Here is a 15,135-nt window from a genome sequence, read left to right as displayed (position 1 = left end):
TACCTGGTTGATCCTGCCAGTAGTCATATGCTTGTCTCAAAGATTAAGCCATGCATGTCTAAGTATGAACTAATTCAGACTGTGAAACTGCAGATGGCTCATTAAATCAATTATAGTTTTTCTGATGGTACCATACTACTTGGATAACCATAGTAATTCTAGAGCTAATACATGCACCAAGTCCCGACTCTTTGGAAGGGATGCATTTTTTAGATAAAAGGCTGGCGTGGGCTTGCCTGCTTCTCCGATGAATCATGATAACTTGACGGATCGCACAGCCCTTGTGCTGGCGATGCTTCATTCAAATTTCTGCCCTATCAACTTTCAATGGTAGGATAGAGGCCTACCATGGTGGTGATGGGTGACGAAGAATTAGGAGAGGGAGCCTGAGAAACAACTACCACATCCAAGGAAGGCAGCAGGCGTGCAAATTACCCAATCCTGACATGGGGAGGTAGTGACAATAAATAACAATACTAGGCTCATCGAGTCTAGTAATTGGAATGAGTACAATCTAAATCCCTTAACGAGGATCCATTGGAGGGAAACTCTTGTGCCAGCAGCCGCAGTAATTCCAGCTCCAATAACGTATATTTAAGTTGTTGCAGTTAAAAATCTCGTAGTTGGATCTTGGGTCGTAAAGGTCGGTCTGCCTACTCAGTGTGCACCTGCCCTTCCGTCCCTTTTTTCGGCAGCGTGCTCCTGCCCTTAATTGGCTGGGTCGCAGTTTCGACGCTGTTACTTTGAAAAAATTAGAGTTCTCAAAGCAAGCTTATGCTTTGAATGCATTATCATGGAATAACGTGATAGGAGTCTGGTCCTATTGTGTTGGCCTTCGGGACCGGAGTAATGATTAATAGGGACTGTCGGGGGCATTCGTATTTCATTTTCAGAGGTGAAATTCTTGGATTTATGAAAGACAGACCACTACGAAAGCATTTTCCAAGGATGTTTTCATTAATAAGAACAAAAGTTGGGGGCTCGAAGACGATCAGATACCGTCCTAGTCTCAACCATAAATGATGCTGGCCAGGGATCGGTAGATGTTGCTCTAAGGACTCCGCCAACACCTTCTGAGAAATCAAAGTGCTTGGGTTCAGGGCGGAGTATGGTCACAAGGCTGAAACTTAAAGGAATTGACAAAAGGGCACCACCAGGAGTGGAGCCTGCGGCTTAATTTGACTAAACACGAGGAAACTTACCAGGTCTAGACATAGTAAGGATTGACAAAATGAGATCTCTTTCTTGATTCTATGGGTGGTGGTGCATGGCTGTTCTTAGTTGGTGGAGCGATTTGTCTAGTTAATTCTGATAACAAACGAGACCTCAACCTACTAACTAGCTATGCGGAGGTTCCCCTTCGCGGCCAACTTCTTAGAGGGACTATGGCCGTTTAGGCCATGGAAGTTTGAGGATATAACAGGTCTGTGATGCCATTAGATGTTCTCGGCCGCACGCATGCTACACTGATAAAGCCAACGCGTTTTTATTCCTGGTTCGAGAGGATCAAGAAATATTCTCAAATTGCATCATGATGGGGATAGACCATTGCAATTATTGGTCTTCAATGAGGAATTCCTAGTAAGCGCGTGCCATCAACTCGTGTTGACTATGTCCCTACCCTTTGTACACACCGCCCGTCACTCCTACTGATTGAATGATCTGGTGAAGTGTTCGGATTGCATCGACGATGGTGGTTCACCTCCATTAACGTCATGAGAAGTTCATTGAACCTTATCATTTAGAGGAAGGAGAAGTCGTAACAAGGTTACCGTAGGTGAAACTACGGTAAGATCATTGATAGCAAGGGTTTTCTTTTTTGCTTCGAGCTGGTTGGGTTTGGTGTTTGGCAGGAACATTGTTGGTTGATTTTCTCGAGGTAACGCTTGTTTTTTCGTGTGTGATTGCAACCCATGCTTGTGCTTGTCCCACCCATCCTTTGTTTTTCTTCCCCCCAATATGTTTCTGCAGGGGGCTCGAAAGCTTGTTTCTTGGGAGCCCTTTCGACGATCTGTTCGGCCGGGCATGGTTGCTGCAGAGTTGAGGTGCTTGATAAATATGATGGATAAATTCAGACTCATCCATAGTGGCGGTGCTCAGTCTTTTGTTCGTTGGAAGGCATGGGCCAAGGGTGCGGGCTTCCATAGTTGGTTCTCTCGAAAAGGTGGCGGCAGTTGATGTGTTGCTTAGGTGAGTTTTTCGCTGGTGGTTGGGTGAACAGAGTGGTTGCGTGCGTGCTTGGTAGCTCAAGCCTTCCCTGAGGAGAGATTGTCGGGGTGTGGTGAGTATGGGATGGATGAAGAGTGGTTCAACCAGTTGGGCTAGCCACCCTAGTCCCTCCTGACCATTCCTAGACATGTCGTCGCAGAAGGGTTGGGTGTCCAGGTAATGAGAAACCCATCCCTCGATATGAGCTCCATCGAGATCGCAATTTTCCCCGCCGACGGGCATGAGGGTGCCAATCTTATCTCGTGCCTTTGCCGTTGAGGGAATTCCTCGTCCTCTCTTGAGCCAGTCCCCTTCTAAGGGAAAAAGAAGTAGCGGGTTGTGTCTTTGTTCCTCCCTTTGGATTTTGTGTTTTTTGTGGGAGTTGTGTCATTTCTTTGTTTCGTAGTGTGCGATTTGCGAACGTCCCTCTCTCTAGTGGCCTTGCACCATCGATGTATTTGTGGCCCACGTCTTTCTCCAGCGTTGAGTGTTGGCTCATGAAAACTCCTCTTTGGAGTTTGATTCTTTGACCCCCGTTGACTTTCTCACTAGAAAGGTTGTTGGGTGTTTTGTACATGGAGGGGTGCAATAGTGGGGTGGGTTTGTGTTATTGGCATCAATCTATTTGTCGTTTGAAGCCTTGTGCCGTTGGGTTGGGGGGTTGTTTGCCTCTCAGTGACGTGCTCCAGACACTGGTCTCATCGTGGCCCTTGTCTTTTCTATTGGTCAATTTTAGGTTGTGATTTATTTGCTTGGTTGTTTGCTATGTTGTAAAGCTAGAAAGGGTGTTGTGCTGAATGCATGTGGGAGGGTGTGAAGAGGTGGGACACCTTTTTGATTGCGTGCCTTGTTTGATTTCTTTTTGGTTAGTGGACATCTACTCGGCGTGCTGTTGAGCTTCTCTCTTTTCTTGGGATCTTTGTTTCTTTGGTGTTGTTTTCTTTCCTTCTTCCTTTCGGCCCCAGCTTTACTGAGGAGAGGTGGGATTGTTGTGGATTGGTGTTTGGGAAGGACGAAAAGTAGTGCGAGTTCCCAGGGTGGCCACCCTAGTCCTTCTCGATCGTCGTCCCCTATAGTTCCCCCCTTTTCCGAAGGCGCGGGGTTTGGGAAGCTTGTTCTCTGTTTGAGCCTCCCCTTGTGAGCCAGTAGCCATGTTTGATATCTCTTGCTTTCCTGTTGTTTTCTTCCCTTCTTGCTTTTGGCCCCTTAGCTTTATGGAGAAAAGGTGGGATTATTGTGGATTGGTGTTCAGGAAGGACGAAAAGCAGTGCGAGTTCGAAGGGTGGCCACCCTAGTCCTTCTCGATCGCCGTCCCCTGCAGTTCCCCCCCTTTTTGCGAAAGCACGGGGGTGGGGAAGCTTGTTCTCTGTTTGAGCCTCCCCCTGTGAGCCGATAGACATGTTTGATATTTCTCTTTCTTTCACATTGTTTTCTTCCCTTCTTCCTTTCAGCGCCTAGCTTTACGGAGAAAAGGTGAGATTCTTGTGGATTGGTGTTCGGGAAGGACGAAAAGAAGTGCGAGTTTCCAAGGTGGCCACCCTAATCCCTCTTGATTGCCATCCCCTGCAGTTCCCCCCTTTTTGCAAGGGCATGCATGTTGATGGAGCTTACCCTTTTTATCCTGGAGAGACACGGCCCTTGGGTGAAAGGATGCATATAAGTAAGGAGGATGGGGTTCGACGAAGGGACATCGAACTCAGACTTCCACATCATAGAAGAAGTGCAAACAAAGGAGTTGGACGAAAATGGAAGGAAGAGAAGGACGCGGGTAAGAGGGCCGCACCGGTGGGCAGATTACAGAGGGTGGGTCGGGCTTGGTAGTGTGGACAGGTAGAGTGGGGTGGGTTACTGTCTTGGAAGGCAGGCTGCACTATGTGGCCTCACTATGGACTGCACCAACTGGCAGAGTTTGGGCGCCATGGAAGGGAAAGTCGGGCGGACAGGTTCACAGTTCAGGTGTGGAGTTGTGTCATGCAGGCCACGGGCCAGTGCGACACGACCACACGACACGATAGGTTGAAAGAATAATTGAAGATAAATTTATGGTAACTTATTTTTGCTGCATTGTTAAGAACACTTATTTGAAAATTGACCAAGTGTTGAAGTAGGCGCAGACTGTGGACTCAAGTATTGGTAAAAGGAAAAAGTACAATGGCGCCGCACCTGCTTATGCGTGGTTGAAATACTACCACTAGGATAGGAGCGTGACATGGCGTCTCCCAGTCCCTCCTCGACAAAATTCGCCAAATTGCGGGGAACCCAGGGATTCCATGTCTCGCCTTGTCGAAAGCATCCCAAGTACGGGAAATTTGGGGTTTCAATGTCTCATCGCAATGGAAATCGCCCCAAGTGCAGTATACTTGGTGTACATCGAGCCTGTAGCCTCACATCAAGAAAAAGGCTCGGTTGGTCAAGAGAATGAAGGTTTGTTCATTGGTAAAGGATCTAGCTAAGGATCAAAGGTTGGAGTCCCCTCTAGAGCTAGTCCACCATGGACTATCAAAAGTTGAAAGAAGGACAGAGTGTCGGGAACAAAGTGTTGAAGAAACAAAGTGCAGAGAGGAGGAAGGACTCGACTTCTGCTTGGGGGATATTATTGTCAAGGGTCTAGGGCTTCGCAATGACCAATAAGAAGCTACAACGAGAGAATTTTACGGAAGGGTTTTCCTCTCTGAGAGAGAGAGGGGTTTTTCCCTGGCAGAGAGTAAACACACATGCATTGATAAGAAGAGAAGAAGATTAAGATAACACAATAAATTGCAAAAGAGCTTCACAAATTGTCATCAAGTCTGGAAGAATCCCGCTATACCCCATTGCCCCAGATTCTTCAACGCGGTATTGGAGCTAAGGTGACACATCAAGGGAAGGGAATCTCAAGAACATCTGCAAGGTTGAAGTGTCAAGCCAAGAAGTCTCAATCACATCAAGGACAAGAAGGTATACCATCTATCATTCATCATGGAAGACTACAAAGCAAGAAGAAACTCGTATAAATGCACCTACAAGAAGGACAAATCAAAGAGGGACCTACATCAAGCTACACCATCTTGAAGAATGAAAGGCACTACGAGTCAAGTCATCAAGCAAGTCCATTTGAAGAAAGCAACTTGAACAACATCAAGATCTAAGGAATGCAAGCCATCAAGTATTTCAAGAAGAAAGCAAGTTCACAAAATCTCAAACTCTATCAAGTAAATATATGCCCCCTTCTGAGTATACCTCAGTGTCTTTTTGCAAGGAAAGTAACAAATTGGTTGGGACCACTACATGTCCAAAGTCCAACGATTTGGATACCAAGAGTATGGACGCTACAAAAGGGATTGTCCTAAACTTAATAAGGACAACAACAACAAGAGAGAAATGGAAGAAGCTCATGTAACTCAAGAAGTGAAAGAAGACGACAAGAAGCAAAAGCAGGAAGATCCTCCTATGACTAAGTCAACCTCTTTTCTTAAAGTCTTATTTCCAAGGGGGTATAAGTCTCATTGGGGGTTCCATTTATGGGATTCAAGAGAGGATGATACACAGGCGAGAGCAGATGAAGCAAGAAAGGGTACATCAATCGAGGAGAACTATCAAATAAAGACGCGATGATAAAAGCATAATCAAGATGAGGTATGTATGCATCAAAGTTTAAGTCATGTCATCATATATATTGACTGGGTCATGGGAAAAGTTCTAGAATCACGAGCAAGAATAAAAGGATCTCTTTCGACAATGACATGGTCGGAGGCATGTGCTACAGTGGAGTAAAGGTCAACATGAAGAAGTGCTCCCATAAGGAGTATAAGGTGGTTGACAAATCAATCCAAGAAGAAGCAAATGAAGAACATCCCGGTCACAAAGAATAACTATTTGACAAGATTCCTCAACATCTCTTGAAATAAGGCACAGAACTCTGACAAAGGAAGAAAAATATAAAGGACCCTTGACACCTATGAAGGCCTTGGAGATAGTAAGGTTTAGATAACCGATTCAACTCTACAAATATGTCATGATGAAGATATCACAATGAATTCATGAAGGGCCACTAAATCAAAATACGAGAACAAGCGAGTACAACTAAGTATCCATGTGATAAGTGTTATGAAGGATAGACAAGGTGACAAAGGACTAGCTAGATGAGATAAAGGACCTGATATATATCAAGAAGGCCACTTTCCATGAAGGGAGCAATGACATGACAAACCAGGAGGGAAAGTGATTGATGGTCGGTACCCTGCCAAGAAGAAGTTCAAACAAAGATTTCATGACATCGAAGGAAAGAAGGAGATCAAGCGGCTGAAGGACCCACGAAGAAGATGTTGTTGATGAATGGACAAGTCCCTAGCTAAGAGGGAGTTATAACAAGTTCCCAACTACAAAGGAGCTTGGGAAAGTTCCTTGTTAGAGGAAACTTGGGCATGTCTTCCCTAATCAAGGAGAAGAGATAGACACAACATTCTTGTCTTCACTTGGCAAGAAATAATGGGAGGATTGGGCAATCATTTGGCATCTGATGCTCTTTGAGGATGTTTAGGGCACCCAAGACAAGAGTAGGCAAGAGGAGCGATATTATTTAAGGGCTGGGAACCCAAGACAAGAATTTTCCTATAAGGTCATACTTAGGGAACACCTGGGTGGGTATGTACCTTTAGAGACAATGACCAAGCTGTTTATAAGCCATTGGCCTCGCCAACATTGTGCTCTAATCTTATGAGAGATAAAGCTATTATTCAAGGCCTTGCTATGAACAATGTTGGCTAATATGATGCTATAACAGATGGGTTGCCAATCCGGTTTCTCCTATGTGAATTATTCAAGATTTAAAAATAGCCAAACACCTTGTAATGATTTATGAATACCTCCCTAGTTAAGAGGGGGTGTTGAAGAAAGTGTAACTGGGTTCGGTCTTCATAAATGTACTTTTGATATTTGCATTTATTCAAGGAAATAAATAAATGTATATATATATATATATTATATTTATCATTGAGTTTCTTGCTCATTGAAGTAGGCCTAGCACATGTTAAAGTGTTATAAAGAGTCAAAAGAAAATGTTGAAGACCTTAAGGGCATGTTACCCCAGGTATATTTATGTATTAGAGTCAAAGATATTCCTACCCTCGTGCCTTCGTTCAAGTTGTGCGCCCATTCAAACCCCAAATTTCCTTCAGGCGTGCCGGGTCATCCCATGTCGTGCCGTGTGTGGGGGTGCGCGGGCACATGTGGGCGTGTCGAAAATGCTAAGTCATGACCGCCCGTATGCCTTCTTTGTTCGGGTCGTGCACACATGGAAACCCCAAATTTCGTTCGGGCGATTCGGGTCGGCTCGCCCAGGGCGGGTCGGGTCGTGTCGTTCCATGTGTGGGTGCCCCGGCACATGTGGCCGTGCCAAAAATTCTAAGTCATCACCGCCCGTGTGTCTTCTGCACATTCGTGTACCCCGTTTTCTCGACACTCCCTCAGGCCTTCATTTAGGTCTTGCACCCATGGAAACCCCAAATTTCGTTCGGTTTGTGCACACATGGAAACCCCAAATTCCGTTCGGGTAGGTCGGGTCGTGTCGTGTGTGGGTGCCCGTGCAAACGCGTTCGAGCGAGTCGAGTCAGATCGGGTCATGTCGTGCCATGCGTGGGTGCTCAGGAACATGTGGCCATGCAAACAATGTTAGGGTGTGACCACCCGTGTGCCTCCTGCACGTTCGCGTGACCCGTTTGCCCGACGCTCTGTCGTGCCTTCTTTCAGGTAGTGCACCCAAGGAAACCCCAAATTTCGTTCGGGAAGGTCAAGTCGTGTTGTGCGTGGGTGCTTGGGCACACGTGGCAGTGCCAAAAATGCTAATTCATGACCCCCCATGTGCCTTCTACACGTTCGTGTGGCCCATTTGCTTGACGCTGCCTTGTGCCTTCATTTAGGTCGCGCACCCATGGAAACCCCAAATCTCGTTCGGGTTGTGCATACAAGGAAACCCCAAATATTTTTTGAGACGGGTCGTGTTGTGTCGTGTGTGGGTGCCCGTGCAAACACGTTTGGGTTAGTTGGGTCGACTCGCACAAGGCCGCTCGATCCGTGTCGTGCAGTGTGTGGGTGCCCGGGCACACGTGGCCGTGCCAAAAATGCTAAGTCGTGACCACCCGTGTGCCTTCTGCACATTCGTGTGGCCCGTTTTCCTGATGCTCCCTCGTGCCTTCATTCGGGTTGTGTGCCCATGGAAACCCCAAAATATCGTTCGGGTCGTGCGCCCATGGAAACCCCAAATTTCATTCGGGTGGGTCGGGACATGTCGTGTGTGGGTGCCCATGCAAACGGGTCGGGTTGGGTCGAGTCGTGTCATGTCGTGTTGTGTGACGGTGCTCTAGGCACATGTGGCCGTATAAAAAATGCTAAGTTGTCACTGGGGGTGGCTTTGTGCACGATCGTGCTGCCCGTTTGCCTGAATCTCCCTTGTCACTTCATTCTGGTCATGTGTCAGAGCCCTTGTAAACTCGTTCGAGTGGGTTGTTTTCCGTGTAAAAACTCATTCAGGCGGGTCGTTTTCCATGTAAACTCGTTTGGGCGGGTTGTTAGAGGGTGCCCGTGTAAACTCATTCGGCCGGGTCGAGCGAGATCGTCCGTGCAAAAATGTTCGGGTGGCTAGGGCAAGGGCCTCCATGCAAACCTGTTCAGGGGGGTTTTTCGGGTGGGTCGGGCGAGGGCATCCATGAAAACTTGTTCAGGCAGGTCATTCGGGTGGGTCAGGTGAGGGAATTTTTGCAAACTCGTTTGGGCGGGTCAGGTGAGGGCATTCGTGGAAACCCATTCGAGTGGGTTGGGCGAGGGCGTCCGTTCAAACTCGTTCAAGTGGGTCGGGCGAGGGTGTCCGTGTCAACCCGTTCGGGCGGGTCGTTTGAGGGCGTCTGTGTGAACTCATTTGGGCGGGTCGTTCGGGTGAGGGCGCGCTCGGGCGAACGAGCTCCTATAAAAAAATGCTAAGTTGTGACACGAGGTTAGCTTTGTGCACGTTCGTGCAGCTCATTTGCCTGGCTCTCTCTTGTCGCTTCATTTCAGTCCTGTGGGCGCCCATACAAAATCATTCGGGTGGGTCATTTGGGGGTGTCCGTGTGAACTCGTTCGGGCAGGTCGCTTGGGCAAGGGCGCACCCAGGCGAATGAGACAGTATCAAAAAATGCTAAGTTGTGACCCAAGGTTGGCTTTGTGCACGTTCATGCAACTCATTTTCCCGGCTCTCCCTTGTCGCTTCGTTTCGGTCGTGCGGGCGCCCATGCAAAATTATTCAGGCGGGTCATTTGAGGGCATCCATGTGAACTCGTTCGAGCGAGGGCACACCCGGGCGAATGAGCCCGTATCAAAAAATGCTAAGTTGTGACCCAAGGTTGGCTTTGTGCACATTTGTGCAGCTCGTTTGCCCGACTCTCCCTTGTCGGTTCATTTCAGTCGTTCGGGTGACCATGCAAAATCGTTAGGGCGGGTCGTTCGGGCGAGGGCGTGCCTGGGCGAACGAGCCCGTATCAAAAAATGCTAAATTGTGACCCAAGGTTGGCTTTGTGCATGTTTGTGCAGCTCTTTTGCCTGGCTCTCAATTGTCGCTTCGTTTCGGTCGTTCGGGTACCCATGAAAAATTGTTCGGGCGGGTCATTTGAGGGCGTCCATGTGAACTCGTTCGGGTGGGTCACTCGGGCGAGGGCACGCCCAACCGAACGAGCCCGTATCAAAAAATTCTAAGTTTTGACCCGAGGTTGGCTTTGTGCATGTTTGTGTAGCTCGTTTTCCTGGATGTCCCTTGTCGCTTCGTTTTTGTCGTGCGGGCACTCATGTAAATTCGTTCGGGCAGGTCATTTGAGGGCGTCCATGTGAACTCGTTCGGGCGAGGGCGCGCCCGGGCGAACGAGCCCGTATCAGAAAATGCTAAGTTGTTACCCGAGGTTGGCTTTGTGCATGCTCGTTCAGCTCATTTTCCCAGCTCTCCCTTGTCACTTTGTTTCGGTCGTGTGAGCACCCATGCAAAATCATTCACACAGGTCATTTGAGGTCATCCGTTTGAACTCATTCGGGCGGGTCGTTCGGGTGAGGGCGCGCCCGGTGAATGAGCCCGTATCAAAAAATGCTAAGTTGTGACCCGAGGTTGGCTTTGTGCACGTTGATGTAGCTCGTTTGCCCAGCTCACCCTTATCGGTTCGTTTTGGTCGTTCGGGCGAGGGCACGCCCGGGCGAACGAGCCCGTATCAAAAAATTCTAAGTTGTGACCCGAGGTTAACTTTGTGCACGTTCGTGCAGCTCATTTTCCCGGCTCTCCCTTGTTGCTTCGTTTCGGTCATATGGGCGCCCATGCAAAATCCTTCGAGCGGGTCGTTTGAGGGTGTCCATGTGAACTCATTCGGGTGATTCGTTAGGGTGAGGGCACGCCCAGGCGAACGAGCCCATATCAAAAAATGCTAAGTTTTGACCCGAGGTTGGCTTTGTGCATGTTCGTGCAGCTCGTTTGCCCGGCTCTCCCTTGTCGCTTCATTTCGGTCATGCGGGCGCCCATGCAAATTCATTCGGGCGGGTCGTTTGAGGGTGTCCGTGTGAACTCGTTCGGGCAGGTCGTTCGGGCGAGGGTGCGCCCGAGCGTACGAGCCCATATCAAAAATGCTAAGTTGTGACCCGAGGTTGTCTTTGTGCACGTTCGTGAAGCTTGTTTGCCTGGCTCTCCCTTGTCGCTTCGTTTCGCTCGTTCGGGCACCCATTCAAAATTGTTCAGGCGGGTCGTTTGAGGGCGTCGATGTCAACTCGTTTGTGCGGGTCATTCGGGCGAGGGCGTGCCCAGGTGAACGAGCCCGTATCAAAAATGCTAAGTTGTGACCCGACGTTGGCTTTGTGCGCGTTCATGCAGCTCGTTTGCCTGGGTCTCTGTTTTCGCTTCGTTTCGCTCGTGCGGGCGCCCATGCAAAATCGTTCGGGCGGGTCGTTTGAGGGCGTCCATGTTAACTCATTCGGGCAGGTCATTTGAGCGAGGGCGCGCCTGGGTGAATGAGCCTGTATCAAAGAATGCTAAGTTGTGACCCGAGATTGGCTTTGTGCATGTTCGTGCAGCTCGTTTTCCTGGCTCTCCCTTGTTGCTTTGTTTCGGTCGTTCGGGCACCCATGAAAAATTGTTCAGGTGGGTTGTTTTAGGGCGTCCGTGTGAACTCGTTCGGGCGGGTCATTCAGGCGAGGGCGCGCCCGAGCGAATGAGCCCGTATCAAAAATTGCTAAGTTGTGACCTGAGGTTGGCTTTGTGCACGTTCGTGCAGCTCGTTTCCCCAACTCTCCCTTGTCGCTTCGTTTTAGTCATGTGGGCACCCATGCAAATTCGTTCGGGTGGGTCATTTAAGGGCATTCATGTGAAATCATTCGACCCGGTCGTTCTGGCTAGGGTGCACCCGAGCAAACGAGCCTGTATCAAAAATGCTAAGTTTTGACTCGTGGTTGGATTTGTGCACGTTCGTGCAGCTCATTTGCCCGGCTCTCCCTTATCGCTTTGTTTCGATTGTTCAGGCACCCATGCAAAATCGTTCGGGTGGGTCGTTTGAGAGCTTCCGTGTCAGCTCATTCGGGTGGGTCGTTCGGGTGAGGGTGTGCCCGGGCGAACAAGCCCGTATCAAAAATGCTAAGTTGTGACCCGAGGTTGGCTTTGTGCACGTTCGTGCAACTCGTTTGCCCGGCTCTCCCTTGTCGCTTCGTTTCGGTCGTGCGGGCGCCCTTTCAAAATCGTTCGGGCTGGTCGTTTGAGGGCATCCGTGTGAACTCATTCGGGCGAGTCGTTTGGGTGAGGCCGTGCCCGGGAAAATGAGCCCGTATCAAAAAATTCTAAGTTGTGAGGCGGGGTTGGCTTTGTGCACATTCGTGCAGCTCGTTTTCCCGGTTCTACTTTGTCGCCTCGTTTCGGTCATTCAAGCACCCATGAAAATTCATTCGGGTGGGTCATTTGAGGGCGTCTGTGTGAACTCATTTGACCGGGTCATTCGAGTGAGGGTGCGCCCAGGCGAACAAGCCCGTATCAAAAATGCTAAGTTGTGACTCGAGGTTGGCTTTGTGCACGTTCGTGTAGCTCGTTTCTCCGGCTCTCCCTTATCGCTTCGTTTCAGTTGTTCGGCCGCCCATGCAAAATCATTTGGGTGGGTCGTTTGAGGGTGTCTGTGTCAGCTCGTTTGGGTGGGTCGTTTCGGCGAGGGCACGCCCGGGCGAACAAGCACATATCAAAAATGATAAGTTGTGACCCGAGGTTGGCTTTGTGCATGTTCGTGCAGCTCGTTTGCCCACTCTCCCTTGTCGCTTTGTTTCGGTCGTGCGGGTGCCCATTCAAAATCATTCGGGCTGGTCGTTTGAGGGCATCCATGTGAACTCATTCGGGCGAGGGCGTGCCCGGGCAAATGAGCCCGTATCAAAAAATGCTAAGTTGTGACCCGAGGTTGGCTTTGTGCACGTTCGACCAACTCGTTAGCCCGGCTCTGCCTTGTCGCTTCATTTTGATCGTTCAGGCACCCATGAAAAATCATTTGAGCGGGTTGTTTGAGGGCGTCCGTGTTAACTCGTTCGGGTGAGGGTGCACCCGGGCAAATGATCCCGTATCAAAAAATGCTAAGATGTGACTTGAGGTTGGCTTTGTGCACGTTCGTGTAGCTCATTTTCCCGGCTCTCCCTTGTCACTTCGTTTCGGTCGTTCGGGCGCCTATGAAAAATCGTTCGGGCGGGTCATTTGAGTGCGTCCGTGTGAACTGATTCGGGCGAGGGCGCACCCAGGCGAATGAGCCTGTATCAAGAATTGCTAAGTTGTGACCCGAGGTTGGCTTTGTGCACGTTCATGTAGCTCGTTTCCCCATCTCTCCCTTGTCGCTTCATTTTTGTCGTGCGGGCGCCCATGCAAATTCGTTCGAGTGGCTCATTTGAGGGCATTCGTGTGAACTCATTCGACCGGGTTCTTCGGGCGAGGGCGCACCCGGGTGAATGAGCCCGTATCAAAAAATGCTAAGTTGTGACCCAAGGTTGGCTTTGTGCACATTCGTGCAGCTCGTTTGCCCGAATCTCCCTTGTCGGTTCATTTCAGTCGTTCGGGTGACCATGCAAAATCGTTAGGGCGGGTCGTTCGGGCGAGGGCGTGCCTGGGCGAACGAGCCCGTATCAAAAAATGCTAAATTGTGACCCAAGGTTGGCTTTGTGCATGTTTGTGCAGCTCTTTTGCCTGGCTCTCAATTGTCGCTTCGTTTCGGTCGTTCGGGTACCCATGAAAAATTGTTCGGGCGGGTCATTTGAGGGCGTCCATGTGAACTCGTTCGGGTGGGTCACTCGGGCGAGGGCACGCCCAGCCGAACGAGCCCGTATCAAAAAATTCTAAGTTTTGACCCGAGGTTGGCTTTGTGCATGTTCGTGTAGCTCGTTTGCCCGGATGTCCCTTGTCGCTTCGTTTTTGTTGTGCGGGTACTCATGTAAATTCGTTCGGGCGGGTCGTTTGAGGGCGTCCATGTGAACTCGTTCGGGCGAGGGCGCGCCCGGGCGAACGAGCCCGTATCAGAAAATGCTAAGTTGTTACCTGAGGTTGGCTTTGTGCATGCTCGTTCAGCTCATTTTCCCAGCTCTCCCATGTCACTTTGTTTCGGTCGTGTGAGCACCCATGCAAAAGCATTCACACAGGTCATTTGAGGTCGTCCGTTTGAACTCATTCGGGCGGGTCGTTCGGGCGAGGGCGCGCCCGGGTGAATGAGCCCGTATCAAAAAATGCTAAGTTGTGACCCAAGGTTGGCTTTGTGCACGTTGATGTAGCTCGTTTGCCCAGCTCACCCTTATCGGTTCGTTTTGGTCGTTCGGGCGAGGGCACGCCCGGGCGAACGAGGCCGTATCAAAAAATTCTAAGTTGTGACCCGAGGTTAACTTTGTGCACGTTCGTGCAGCTCATTTTCCCGGCTCTCCCTTGTTGCTTCGTTTCGGTCATATGGGCGCCCATGCAAAATCCTTCGAGCGGGTCGTTTGAGGGTGTCCGTGTGAACTCATTCGGGTGATTCGTTAGGGTGAGGGCACGCCCAGGCGAACGAGCCCATATCAAAAAATGCTAAGTTTTGACCCGAGGTTGGCTTTGTGCATGTTCGTGCAGCTCGTTTGCCCGGCTCTCCCTTGTCGCTTCATTTCGGTCATGCGGGCGCCCATGCAAATTCATTCGGGCGGGTCGTTTGAGGGTGTCCGTGTGAACTCGTTCGGGCAGGTCGTTCGGGCGAGGGTGCGCCCGAGCGTACGAGCCCATATCAAAAATGCTAAGTTGTGACCCGAGGTTGTCTTTGTGCACGTTCGTGAAGCTTGTTTGCCCGGCTCTCCCTTGTCGCTTCGTTTCGGTCGTTCGGGCACCCATTCAAAATTGTTCAGGCGGGTCGTTTGAGGGCGTCGATGTCAACTCGTTTGTGCGGGTCATTCGGGCGAGGGCGTGCCCAGGTGAACGAGCCCGTATCAAAAATGCTAAGTTGTGACCCGACGTTGGCTTTGTGCGCGTTCATGCAGCTCGTTTTCCTGGGTCTCTGTTTTCGCTCGTGCGGGCACCCATGCAAAATCGTTCGGGCGGGTCGTTTGAGGGCGTCCATGTTAACTCATTCGGGCAGGTCATTTGAGCGAGGGCGCGCCTGGGTGAATGAGCCTGTATCAAAGAATGCTAAGTTGTGACCCGAGATTGGCTTTGTGCATGTTCGTGCAGCTCGTTTTCCTGGCTCTCCCTTGTTGCTTTGTTTCGGTCGTTCGGGCACCCATGAAAAATTGTTCAGGTGGGTTGTTTTAGGGCGTCCGTGTGAACTCGTTCGGGCGGGTCGTTCAGGCGAGGGCGCGCCCGAGCGAATGAGCCCGTATCAAAAATTGCTAAGTTGTGACCTGAGGTTGGCTTTGTGCACGTTCGTGCAGCTCGTTTCCCCAACTCTCCCTTGTCGCTTCGTTTTAGTCATGTGGGCGCCC

The 15,135-nt window shown here is 50.0% G+C and overlaps 1 pseudogene; it reads left to right on the top strand.

Moving 5' to 3' along the window:
* On the top strand, positions 1 to 1,800 carry LOC149195147 (18S ribosomal RNA; annotated as a pseudogene).
* The last annotated feature ends 13,335 nt before the right edge of the window (positions 1,801 to 15,135 follow it).

The sequence above is a fragment of the Pinus tabuliformis genome, chromosome 2_2 (genome assembly GCF_031772625.1).
Source record: "Pinus tabuliformis cultivar Carrire ecotype Pingquan chromosome 2_2, CPIR1, whole genome shotgun sequence".
NCBI lineage: Eukaryota > Viridiplantae > Streptophyta > Pinopsida > Pinales > Pinaceae > Pinus > Pinus tabuliformis.
The sequence above is the reverse complement of the archived record's forward strand: the minus strand, read 5'-3'. Positions and strand labels throughout refer to the sequence as shown.